Consider the following 13,719-nt stretch of genomic DNA (forward strand, 5'->3'; position numbering starts at 1 on the left):
ATATATATATATATATATATATATATATATATATATATATATATATATATATTTATTGATTTATTTTTTGTAATATAGGGCTGATATACAATATCAATATCGGATTGAACCCCTCTAAATAATAATCAAGGTGCCACTTATGGGAATGAATGCTGTGCAATAGCATGTTTTCCAGATACTGGATGTTTTCAAATCGATATTTCTATCCATTTTCACTAGAGTCGTAGTTTTAATTGGTTTTCCAATACAATTTATGTGTCATGACAGCAGGATCATTTCTGCTCCTCTCTGGCCAGACCATGACTTTTCTGCAAGGAAGCTTCACAAGTCACTAATCAGCTAGAATCTGCCAACAATCTGGATGGAAATAGCTCGTGTAGTTTTTGACTCCATGTAAGGTGGTAGTTTCCAACTGCCGGCTGCATTGGCAGGAGGAAGGGGTAGACGGGTTCTTCCAGGCTTATTTGGCAACAGACCCCCATCATCATCCAACGCCACCTGACCTCTCAGTCCTTTCACCAGCTAATTGTCTTTAACTTTGAACGTGTGGGCTAGCGGCTGACACACATACAAATGCAGACACGCACGTTCCCGCCCATATGGCATCGTTTAAATTTCCTGGCGACGTCGGTGTTTACCGGCACAACAAAGCTCGTTGCTGGCCCACGATGAGGAAGACAACAGCGTCCAAGTTAGTAGTCATGCTGACAGTTAATTCCACGGCTATTGTTGCAGCCATAAAAGGTCACCAGAGGTCTCCGACGGGACTGGATGCCGTCTTATATTTAGTGCTCATTGTTATCTCAATGTTGCGTCCAAGGCCTTGATAGTGGACCTATTTGATGCTTGAATAGCAGGAGGTGTTTCAGGTTAATCCTTTGATAAGCACTTACAGTATAGTCTCCATTATGAAATAATGAGTGGATTAGTCTTGTAAATAGTGTTGTCGCCTGCAGAGGAACACCAGCTCAGCAAGTGAGGCACTAATGCCTTTTGAATAGTTTATCTTGTTCTATTTTACTTGAAATTGATGCTCTAATCCAGTGGTTCGCAACCGTTTTTTCAGTCATGTACCCCCTGTGAACATTTCTTTTAATTCAAGTACCCCCTAATTGGAGCAAAGCATTTTTGGTTGAAAAAAAGAGATAAAGAAGTAAAATACAGCACTATGTCATCAGTTTCCGATTAATTAAATTGTATATCAGTGCAAAATATTGCTCATTTGTAGTGGTCTTTCTTGAACTATTTGGGTGAAAAAAAAATAACTAAAAACTTGTTGAAAAATAAACAAGTGATTCAATTATAAATAAAGATTTCTACACATATAAGTAATCATCAACTTAATGTGCCTTCTTTGGGGATTGTAATAGAGATCCATCTGGATTCATCAACTTAATTCTAAACATTTCTTCACAAAAAAAGAAATCTTTAACATCAATATTTATGGAACATGTCCACAAAAAATCTACCTGTCAGCACCGAATATTGCATTGTTGCATTTCTTTTCACTTTTTATGAATTTACAATCATATTTTGTTGAAGTATTATTTAATAAATATATTGTAGCTGAGATAGGCGCCAGCGGCCCCCGCGACCCCAAAAGGGAATACGCGGTAGAAATGGATGGACGAATGGATATTTATAAAGGATTTTTGAATTGCTGCTATTTTTAAAAATTAAAAAAAAAAATCTCACCTACCCCTTGGCATACCTTCAAGTACCCCCAGGGGTACGCGTACCCCCATTTGAGAACCACTAATCAATGTTAACACAGGCTGCTCATTCAGAGGAAAACAAAAAAACGAAGACAATAATTCCCTTTCAAATCTAATACTTTTTTATTGATTTTTTTCTAAATCAAATACAAGTCCCATTCATGTCCTTTTAATAAAAAAAAAAAAAAAACATCTTGTGACCAGTTTTGCATTTTATTTATATCTGAGTACATGCATTTAGGGCAGCACGGTGGCCCAGGGGTTCGTGCATGTGACTCACAATACGAAGGTCCTGAGTAGTCCTTGCGATCTTTCTGTGTGGAGTTTGCATGTTCTCCCCGTGACTGGGTGGGTTCCCTCCGGGTACTCCGCCTTCCTCCCACCTCCAAAGACGTGCACCTGGGTATAAGTTGATTGGCAACACTAAATTGGTGTGTGAATGTTTGTCTATCTGTGTTGGCCCTGCGATGAAGTGGTGACTTGTCCAGGGTGTACACCGCCTTCCGCACGAATGCAGCTGAGATAGGCTCCAGCACCCCCGGCAACCGCAAAATGGATGAATGGATACATGCACCTATTCTGTCCCAGCAAAAATTTACCTTTTGTTATGAGCTCTCATGACAATCATTTTTCGTCATTTTGCGCTTCTTTTGTGTCATTTCCTGTTTTGCCTTTACTTCTGTCTGAGAGTTGGCTCCCTCACCTGTCTCTGATTGGCAATCAGGACACACCTGCTTTTTGGGATGCCAATCAGGATGTTTTTTTTTTTTGTTTTTTGTTTTTTGTTTTTTTTTCCCAATGCCAGTCCTGAATCACTGCAGTTAGTACTTCCATGATGCATAGTGGTCCGTATTCCTCCTGTGCACTTTCTTGCCGCACTGTTTTTGTTTTTGTCGTTAAATACCCTTGAACCTGCTCTTTACCTGCCAGCACCAACCACAACGAAAGGTAAGAACTTTGTTGTGAAAGTATGATGGCCCTCTGTTTTGTCTGGAAGTCCAATTTGGAAACATTTTTGAGCTGGGATATACCGTAAACTCTGGACTGTACGCAGCTTCTTTTTTCCTACGCGTTGTGCCATGCGGCTTGTAAGACTGTGCATTTAATTTTAGTGTTTTTGTTTTTTTTTCCACTGAAGCCACTGATTTATTTTTTGTGCTATGGGCATATTTTTTTTCCCCGAATTGGAAAACCATTTAGTCTCCTAGCTGTCAGTAATGTTTCTACCATTTAGTCTCCTATAGCCGTCCGTAGCGTTTCTACTGGATTCTTCATTCATCATTTCAAGCGACGCTAGTAAGTATTAGAGCAGGGGTAGGGAACCTATGGCTCTAGAGCCAGATGTGGCTCTTTTGATGACTGCAGCTGGCTCTCAGAGTAATCTTATCTTACATCGCTTAACACAATAAGTAATGAATAATTCCACTGGTAATCAGTGTTAAAAATAACGTTCAAAATGTAAAAAAATTCTCATGCATTTTTATCCCTCCATCCGTTTTCTACCGCAGTGTTTTTCAACCTTTTTTGAGCCAAGGCACATTTTTTGCGTTTGCACACCACCAGCAGAAATGTATTAAAAACGAAACTCAGTTGACAGTAAAAAGTGGTTGTCACAATTGTTGGATACGACTTTAAACCATAACCAAGCATGCATCGATATAGCTCTTGTCTCAAAGTAGATGTACTGTCACCACCTGTCATATCACGCCCTGACTTACTTGGAGTTGTTTGCTGTTTTCCTGTGTGTAGTGTTTTAGTTCTTGTCTTGTGCTCCTATTTTAGTTGCTTTTTCCTCTTTTTTTTGGTATTTTCCTGGAGCAGTTTCATGTCTGCCTTTGAGCGCTACTTCCCGCATCCTACTTTGTTTTAGCAATCAAGAATATTTCAGTCGTTTTTATCCTTCTTTGTGGGGACATTGTCGATTGTCATGTCATGTTCGGATGTACATTGTCTTTGCTCCACAGTAAGTCTTTGCGGTCGTCCAGCATTCTGTTTTTTTGTTTACTTTGTAGCCAGTTCCTTTTTAGTCTTGCTCTGCATAGCCTTCCCTAAGCTTTAATGCCTTTTCTTAGGGACACTCACCTTTTTGTTTATTTATGTTTTAAGCATTAGACACATTTTTTTTTTTTTTACCTGCACCCTGCCTCCCGCTGTTTCCGACATCTACAAAGCAATTAGCTCTAGACAGCACCGAATAACATACGTGTTATACCTTAATGTTGGTTTTACATAAAAATGCACATATTTAGTTGTATTCAGTGTTTAAACAACATTATATGGCTCTCACGGAAATACATTTTAAAATATTTGGCTTCCATGGCTCTCTCAGCCAAAAAGGTTCCCGACCCCTGTATTAGAGTATAACTAAAACTGTTTATACTTACTAAACCGGCTCATGTGTGATGTCTTTTAATGCATATTTGTACGAGCTTTTGTCATGTAACGACATTCTTTGTGTATTATTTCACAAATTCATCAGTAAATTCACACGAAACGTCACAGTGGAGTTATTGAGTCTTTATAGCTGATTGGAGAACTAGCTTCTGCAGCTCAAGACAATGACTTATGTTGTTTGATCAGCTCTTTTACTGTTGTTTTACTGACACCGGTTAGAAACGAATAAGGTATGTAAATAACAAATTTTATTACATATTCAGTCGTGGTCAAAAGTTTACATACACTTGTAAAGAACATGTCAGTGCCGTCTTTAGTTTCCAGTAATTTTTACAACTTTTATTTTTTTATGATTGGAGCACATACTTGTCACAAAAACATTCATGTTTGGTTCTTTTATGAATTTATTATGGGTCTACTGAAAATGTGACCAAATCTCCTGGGTCAAAAGTGTGTGTGTGTGTGTGTATGTGTATGTGTATGTGTATGTGTATGTGTATGTGTATGTGTATATATATATATATATATATATATATATATATATATATATATATATATATATATATATATATATATATATACATACATACATACATACATACAATGTTAATATTTGGTTACATGTCCATTTGCAAGTTTCACTGCAATAAGATGCTTTTGGTAGCCACCCACAAGCTTCTGGTAGAATTTTTGACCACTCCTCTTAACATTGGTGCAGTTTAGCAAAATGTGTTGGTTTTCTGACATGGACTTGTTTCTTCAGCATTGTCCACACTTTTAAGTCAGGACTTTGGGAAGGCAATTCTAAAACCTTAAATCTAGCCCTATTTAACCATCCCTTTACCATGTCTGACGTGTGTTTGGAGTCATTGTCCTGTTGGAACACCCAACTGCGCCCAAAACCCAACCTCCGGGCTGATGATTTAAGTATGTCCTGAAGAATTTGGAGGTAATCCTCCATTATCATTGTCCCATTTACTCTCTGTAAATCACCAGCATCATTGGCAGCAGAACAGGCTCAGAGCATAATACTTCCACCAACATGCTTGACTGTAGGTGTGGTGTTCCTGGATTTAAAGGTCTCCTGTTTTCAACTTCAAACATATTGCTGGGTATTGTGGCCAAACGGCTCGATTTTTGTTCCATGTCAGATGAAGAGAACCAAACTTCTTGTTTTTTGTGACCAAACACGTATGTGCTTCAATCACTCCATCACTAAAAAAATTAAGTTGTAGAAATGATTGGAAATTCAAGACAGCCATGACATTATTTACAAGTGTATGTAAACTTTTGACCACAACTGGCGAATAGTCCGGTGTGGCCAATATATGGAACAAAAAAAATTAAAGTTGCAAGCAGCGTTGGTCGGGTCCGCTTAGGCTGCTGCCCCCGCGACTCAAGCCCTGGTCTTAGTCAGACCTACATAGAGGTTTTTGTTTCATGTCTCTACGACATTCCTAACAGAAGTTACGAGCAGTTTGGTCCGTGTTTTTTCCTAGGGGGCGCTAGAGCGCAATTTGGATTGTTGGGGTTTGGTTTTTTATTAGATGGCAATTTTCGCCAGTCCTGGTGTGTGTGTAAAATTTGGTGAGTTTTGAAACATGTTTAAGGTGGTCAAATTACAGCTCGGTGTTTCTGGATGTTGTTGATAAATGGCTTTCGCTTTGCATAGTAGAGCTTTAACTTGCCCTTTGAAGCATTTTAAGGGGGTCAAATTACAGCTCAGAGGCAAAAATGACATTTTAGGAAACTTCGCGCAGGGGTTCTTTGAAGGCGCGTAAAATCAAAACCGGAGCAGTAATCAAAACTCTTTGGATAACTTTTAATCAGAAGGGTTCAATCTCTCACATGTGCAATTTTGAAGCCGAAATGACAAACGCGCTGGGAGGAAATAATGTTTAAAGAAAGGTTACTTTTTACAAAACTTTTGTTTTGAAGGGGGGATTGCAAACTTCCTGTTGATTTTTGTTGGGGGTTGTCGATTTATGAAATGTAGGCCTAAATGAGACCTACATAGAGGTTTTCGTTTCATGTCTCTCCGACATTCCTACCGGGAGTTACAAGCAGTTTTGTCTGTGTTTTCTTCCTAGGAGCAGTTTTTTTCTGTGTTTTATTCAAAAATTGTGCTAGAGCGCAATTTTCAGTTTTTTTTATTTTTTTATTTTATTAGATCGCAATTTTAGGCAGTCCTGATCTGTGTGTCAAGTTTGGTGAAATTTGAAGCATTTTAAGGGGTCAAATTACAGCGCAAAGCGGCAAAAAATAGAATTTTTGGCAAAAATGTTTCTTTGAATGGGTTTTTACTAAAGGTAAAATTATGAAATCTAGGTCTCTCAGCCCTAAATAGAGGGTTTTGTTTCATGTCTGTACGACATTCCTAACAGAAGTTACAAGCAGTCTGTTTTTTTTTTTTTTTTACTAGGGGGCGGTAGAGCGCATTTTTTATTTTTGGGGTTTGGTTTTTTTATTAGATGGCAATTTTTGCCAGTTCTGATGTGTGTGAAATTTGTTGAGTTTTGAAGCATGTTCAGGGGGTCAAATTACGGTTCGAAGAGGCGGCGGAATAATAATAATAGAGAATAAAACCGTACAGTTTCAATAGGGTCCTTTTGGCCCATTGCAAACTTTTGCAATGGGCCAAAGGACTTTAAAAAATATCTCTATGGGTATTTTTAGTGGGTTAATATACTGGTAAAAAAAAAATGGTACTGTATTATCCTCTATATTAGCAGCCATATTCGTTATATCATTAAACACATGTTTACTGCATTCATTCTTTCTAATTTACAGACACATTAACTTCACCCCAGCTGTTTGTGTATTCCAATAAAGTTTGAAAAGAGACAGTGGCCAAAACACACCTGCTAGCTCATGTACAACTGTTCAGTACTGCAGAGCTTAAGTATGATTTTAGCATGATGTCACATTTATATTCAGTACATTACACAGGCTGTAGATTCTACCCTGCAGAAAGTCATTGTGTAAACATATTTCTTCAAATAGTATTATGGCGGCATGCTGACATACGAACAGCCTGGTATTTGGTGTGTAAGATCTTACACTTCAGCCAAGTAGGAAGGTGGAATTATTGTTTGGATTATTGTTTGTTTGCTACTCATCGTCAGGTTTGTCGAAAGCGACATTTTGCTCTGTAGCCCAGTAATACTGTTTACATGTATGCAGTACTATGAAACAAAGCAGGGGTTCTTAACCTTTTTTGATTTTAGGGCCCGACTTTTCCATGACAAAGGGGCAGAGGTGGGTAGTAACGCGCTACATTTACTCCGTTACATTTACTTGAGTAACTTTTGGGATAAATTGTACTTCTACGAGTAGTTTTTATGCAACATACTTTTACCTGAGTATATTTATGGAGAAGAAACGCTGCTTTTACTCCGTTCCATTTATCGACATTCAGCTCGCTACTCACTACATTTTTTTTTTTATCGATCTGTTAATGTTTGTTTTGGTTTATGACAGAGCTTCAAAGTAGGATCCACGCATGCCTGCATTTCACCGATCACATGCTACTTTTTGCAACTTAACGCCAAAAAAACGGAAATGCTGATTATCGGTCCTGCTAGACACCGACCTCTATTTAATAATACAACTCTAACATTTGACAACCAAACAATTAAACAAGGCGACACGGTAAAGAATCTGGGTGTTATCTTTGACCCAACTCTCTCCTTTGAGGCACACATTAAAAGCGTTACTAAAACGGCCTTCTTTCATCTCCGTAATATCGCTAAAATTCGCTCCATTCTGTCCACTAAAGACGCTGAGATCATTATCCATGCGTTTGTTACGTCTCGCCTCGATTACTGTAACGTATTATTTTCGGGTCTCCCCATGTCTAGCATTAAAAGATTACAGTTGGTACAAAATGCGGCTGCTAGACTTTTGACAAGAACAAGAAAGTTTGATCACATTACGCCTGTACTGGCTCACCTGCACTGGCTTCCTGTGCACTTAAGATGTGACTTTAAGGTTTTACTACTTACGTATAAAATACTACACGGTCTAGCTCCATCCTATCTTGCAGATTGTATTGTACCATATGTCCCTGCAAGAAATCTGCGTTCAAAAGACTCCGGCTTATTAGTGATTCCCAAAGCCCAAAAAAAGTCTATGGGCTATATAGCGTTTTCCGTTCGGGCTCCAGTACTCTGGAATGCCCTCCCGGTAACAGTTCAAGATGCTACCTCAGTAGAAGCATTTAAGTCCCACCTTAAAACTCATTTGTATACTGTAGCCTTTAAATAGACTCCCTTTTTAGACCAGTTGATCTGCCGTTTCTTTTCTTTTTCTTCTATGTCCCACTCTCCCTTGTGGAGGGGGTCCGATCCGGTGGCCATGTACTGCTCGCCTGTGTATCGGCTGGGGACATCTCTGCGCTGCTGATCCGCCTCCGATTGGGATGGTTTCCTACTGGCTCCGCTGTGAACGGGACTCTCGCTGCTGTGTTGGATCCGCTTTGGACTGGACACTAGCGACTGTGTTGGATCCATTATGGATTGAACTTTCACAGTATCATGTTAGACCCGCTCGACATCCATTGCTTTCCTCCTCTCTAAGGTTCTCATAGTCATCATTGTCACCGACGTCCCACTGGGTGTGAGTTTTCCTTGCCCTTATGGGGGCCTACCGAGGATGTCGTAGTGGTTTGTGCAGCCCTTTGAGACACTAGTGATTTAGGGCTATATAAGTAAACATTGATTGATTGATTGAAACAGAGCCAGGCGGTCACATGACCCGACTTAAACAAGTTGAAAAACGTATTGGAGTGTTACCATTTAGTGGTCAATTGTACGGAATATGTACTGTACTGTGCAATCTACTAATAAAATTTCAATCAATCAATCAAAAGTGAAAAGGAAAAAAGACACTATTTCAACCGTACTTCCCGTCACAAGCCTAAAGACTGATCGCACAGTTCCTGTCTTCACAATAAAAGCGCCGCTCCATCGCGCCTGCGCTAACAAAATAAGAGTCTCCGAAAGCCAACGCAAACAAGCTAGCAAGCTACAGAGGTTGCCCCCAATGTAATTCTTGTAAAGTGTATAATAACGAATATGGAAGCTGGACAAATAAGATGCCAAAAACCAACGACTTTCATGTGGTATTAGACAGGAAGGAGGAACTTTTTTTTTTTTCTCCTCCATTTGAAAACGTGGACGTTATCAGCACTAAAATGCAAGTAATCAGAATCAGGTAATACACCAACTTGTATTCTTGTCTTCATTAAAGATAGGAATCTATAAGTTAAACATGCATATATATTCATTAAAACACCTTTAACATGTGAACAAAAACGGCAAACTAAAGAAATATAAATGATATACTGTATATATAAATGTGTGTAATATATATATTATAATGTGTGTATAAATGATGTGTGTGTGTGTATATGTATATATGAGGTACATCACCTCGACTTGGTCATTTATTAAGTAATGGATAAATGTTGAAAAACGTATTGGGGTGTTACCATTTAGTGGTCAATCGTACGGAATATGTACTGTACTGTGCAATCTACTAATACAAGTTTTAATCAATCCAATCAATATATCAATCAAATCAATGAATGCCTACTGAGCCTATGGTGCTGTTAAGTAATTGTGGCTCAATGTGCCATTGTTTTAATTTATTATAATGTGCTATTATTTAAAATATATTATTGTTTTAGTTGCTTAAGAGATATTCCTGGCTCTGAATTTGCTCATTGCTATTTTTATGTTTTTGTGCATTATTTGTTGCCGTCATCAGGTTACTCATCAGTTACTCAGTACTTGAGTAGTTTTTTCACAACATGCTTTTTACTTTTACTCAACTAAATATTTGGGTGACTACTCCTTACTTTTACTCGAGTAATACATCTCTAAAGTAACAGTACTCTTACTCGAGTACAATTTCTGGCTACTCTACCCACCTCTGCAAAGGAGCATGGGGCCAACTCAAATATTACCACTTAGTTTGTTTTAGTCATATTCAATAATTATATCTAACCTACTTAAAGTTTACAACCTTGTCAAATGATATTAAATTGTGTTAGTTACAAGGAGTATTATTTATTGCATAAATCGTATGCTAAGGTCAGGCTGATTAGAAAAAATGAGTACTAACCAGATGTACTGTATAAGAAGGAATTCATAAATAATTGATGGGAAATACATTTACATAAAATTGTTGCGCTAAAATGGATGTTTTCTAATTAAACTGTCAGTAGAATTAAATTAAAAAAAAACTAACACTGAACCAATGTTTTCATAATTTTTGCGCTTAAACTTTTGTATGACTATAGCTCTAGATGGCTTCTGTTTGATTATTATATATAAAATTGTATTACAACTGAGGAGACCAGGAGCCCATACGGACCACAGCTGAGAAACATATTGTTGGCCCAACAACGATAAAGTTGAAGTTATAACACTGAAACGCCTTCGGAAAGCGGTGCATTTAAAACATGCTCGCTAGCTAGCGGCTAACATCCATCCGCCATCTGCAGTGTTTTAGCTACTTCTAAATCACTAATGCTCGCCTGCATGGCGACAAAGTAAGTTTCATACAAGTATCATCACTGCAGGACGAGGAATAGTTAAACATGCTTCACTACACACCGTAGCTCACCGACGTCAAAATGTAAACACACGCCATTGGTGGATCAACAACTGTAATGATACCAAGTACAATAGCGTTTCTAGTCGATACTACTATAACGTTATTTTTTGACATCACATTTTCTTTGTTTTTTTTAATCATTATGGTTATAAACTCAGGAACTATGTCCCTGGACAAATGAGGACTTTGAATATGACAAATGTGTGATCCTGTATCGGATTGATTACCAAATTTGTGGTATCATTAAAAACTAATGTAAAACTATCAAACAGAAGAATAATTGATTACATTTTAACAGAAGTGTAGATAGAACATGTTAAAAGAGAAAGTAAGCAGATATTAGCAGTAAATGAACAAGTAGAATAATTTTCTACCACTTGTCCTTTAATAGTTTAATAATAAAATGATAAATGACTTTAATTACTTACTACTAAAAGACAAGTTGTCTTGTATGTTCACTATTTTATTTAAAGACAAACTTGTAATAAGAAATATATGTTTAATGTACCCTAAGGTTTTATGTTAAAATAAAGCCAATAATGCAATTTTTTTTGTGGTCCCCTTTATTAAGACACATATGTTTAAAGTAACCTAAGCTTTTTTGTTAAAATAAAGCCAAAAATGCCATTTTTTGGTGTTCTCTTTATTAAGAAATATATGTTTAATGTACCCTAAGCTTTTTTTTGTTAAAATAATGCCATTTTTTGTGGTCCCCTTTATTAAGAAACTTACCGTATTTCCTTGAATTGCCGCAGGGCATATAGTATGCGCCTGACTAGAATTACTGCCGGGTCAAACTCTCTTCGCAAAATAATTAGCGCATGCTTAGTATTACCGCCTGGTTAAACTCGTCACGTCATGAGTGACACTTCCCCTGTCATCATTTTCAAAATGGAGGAGGCTGATTTCAATACCGGTAATTTGAAATCGCATAAAAGGAAGAAGATTAAGAGCTATTCAGTAGGATTTAAGGTCCAAGCTTACATCACACTCAAATTTTTACTGCATGCCTTTGGTAAGTGCCGGAGTGAGAAGAGGTTTTAAAATAATTAGTGCGTGCTTACTTTTACCGCATGCCTTTGGTAGGCGCATAAATTAATTCCTGCCCCGGCGGCAATTTAAGGAAATACGGTATGTTTAATGTATCGTAAACTTATTTTATTAAAATAAAGGCAATAATGCCATTTTTTTGTGTTCACCCATAATTAAGACACATATGTTTAAAGTGCCCTAAGCTTTTTTGTTAAAATAAAGCCAAAAATGCCATTTTTTTGTTGTTTACTTTATTAAGAAATATATGTTTAATGTACCCTAAGCTTTTTTGTTAAAATAAAGCCAATTATACCATTTTTTGTGGTCCTCTTTGTTAAGAAACATACCGTATTTCCTTGAATTGCCGCAGGTCATATAGTATGCGCCTGCCTTGAATTTCTGCCGGGTCAAACTTGTTTCTCAAAATAATTAGCGCATGCTTAGTATTACCGCCTGGTCAAACGTTTAACATCACGAGTGACACTATTCAGTAAGATTTAAGGTCCAAGTTTACATCACACTCAAATTTTTACTGCATGCCTTTGGTAAGTGCCGGAATGAGAAGTTTTAAAATAATTAGCGCATGCTTACTTTTGCCGCATGCCTTTGGTAAGCGCAGGAGTGAGTTTAGGTTTTAAATTAATTAGTGCCCCTGGCGGCAATTCAAGGAATTCCGGTATGTTTAATGTACCCTATGTTGGGATGTCGCATGGCTGCAGTTGTGTGACCTCAAGTATGCAAAAATCCAGGAGAGCAGAAAGCAGGTAAGATGATTTTAATTTCATCAAAGTAAAAGATATAAACAGAAAGCAGTCTTGCATGGAGATGTTCCCAACATAGGTTTTAACTTCGAGCACTGAGGAGTGCTCGAGTGAAACATAAATAGACCTATGTTGATTGACAGCAGCTGAGGACCGCTGCCAATCAACGGCGAGTGTGACAAAAACAGTGCTCAGCGGAGTAAACAGGAAGTATGACAAAATAAGAGCACTGAACAGGAAATAAAGTACAAAACACGAAAAACTATCAGAAAGTAAGTGACAGATCGTTACAGGACCTCCCCCTCAAGGAACAGATACCAGATGTTCCCTGGAAAAGAAAAAATGGAAAAAAAATGTCCACAAAGTAAGGGAGGATGGAAGGAGGATTTGGTGGAAGGTCGCCAAACCTCGTGTCCCCGCAGCCAGCGAGGGAAAGTCAGGTGGCGACGGCGCGTAGAGCGCCGCTGGAACTGGCGGGGCGGGCGGCCACGGAACAGCCACATCATTGGCCGAAAAAGAGACGAGTGCATCCCGCGAGGAGGACGCCCAGGGCACGGCCACATCCGCGGCTGACGTGGAGGCGGGCGCGCTGAAGCAGGCCCGGAGACAGCAGACAAAGCGGCGGGGGCTGCAGCCAAAACAGATACCTCTGCAGGAGGCGGCTGAGGAGCCGATGTTGGTGCCGGCGTGGAAGCGGCAGACGTCATCAACGGCGTGGAAGCGGCAGACGTCATCAACGGCGTGGAAGCGGCAGCCGTCATCAACGGCGTGGAAGCGGCAGACGTCATCGGCGGCGTCGAAGCGGCAGACGTCATCGGCGGCGTGAAAGCGGCAGACGTCATCGGCGGCGTGAAAGCGGCAGACGTCATCGGCGGCGTGAAAGCGGCAGACGTCATCGGCGGCGTGAAAGCGGCAGACGTCATCGGCGGCGTGAAAGCGGCAGACGTCATCGGCGGCGTGAAAGCGGCAGACGTCATCGGCGGCGTGAAAGCGGCAGACGTCATCGGCGGCGTGAAAGCGGCAGACGTCATCAACGGCGTGATTGTTGCAGATGTCATCGGCGGCGTGAAAGCGGCAGATGACGCCGGGCGAGGAGCAGCAAATGCTGGCCGAGGAATAGCGGATGCCGGCGGTGACGAAGCCCGGCGTGGTGCTGCTCTTGGCGGCGTTGGGGCTCGGCGTGGAGCCGGCGTTGG

General features: G+C 39.5%; 1 protein-coding gene across 4 annotated transcripts in view; it reads left to right on the forward strand.

Moving 5' to 3' along the window:
- The window catches only part of LOC133544541 (receptor tyrosine-protein kinase erbB-4-like), a 651,156-nt gene that overhangs the window by 97,436 nt on the left and 540,001 nt on the right, over positions 1-13,719 (forward strand). Inside the window, exon 1 of one of the 4 annotated variants that reach the window (XM_061889989.1) lies at positions 2,560-2,663. The exons of the other annotated variants lie outside the window; for them this stretch is intronic. The gene's annotated coding sequence lies outside the window, so the exon portion shown is untranslated. Of the gene's footprint in view, positions 1-2,559; positions 2,664-13,719 lie in introns of those variants that run through there. 4 annotated transcript variants of the gene reach the window in all.

This window comes from Nerophis ophidion, linkage group LG27, assembly GCF_033978795.1.
Source record: "Nerophis ophidion isolate RoL-2023_Sa linkage group LG27, RoL_Noph_v1.0, whole genome shotgun sequence".
Lineage (NCBI taxonomy): Eukaryota > Metazoa > Chordata > Actinopteri > Syngnathiformes > Syngnathidae > Nerophis > Nerophis ophidion.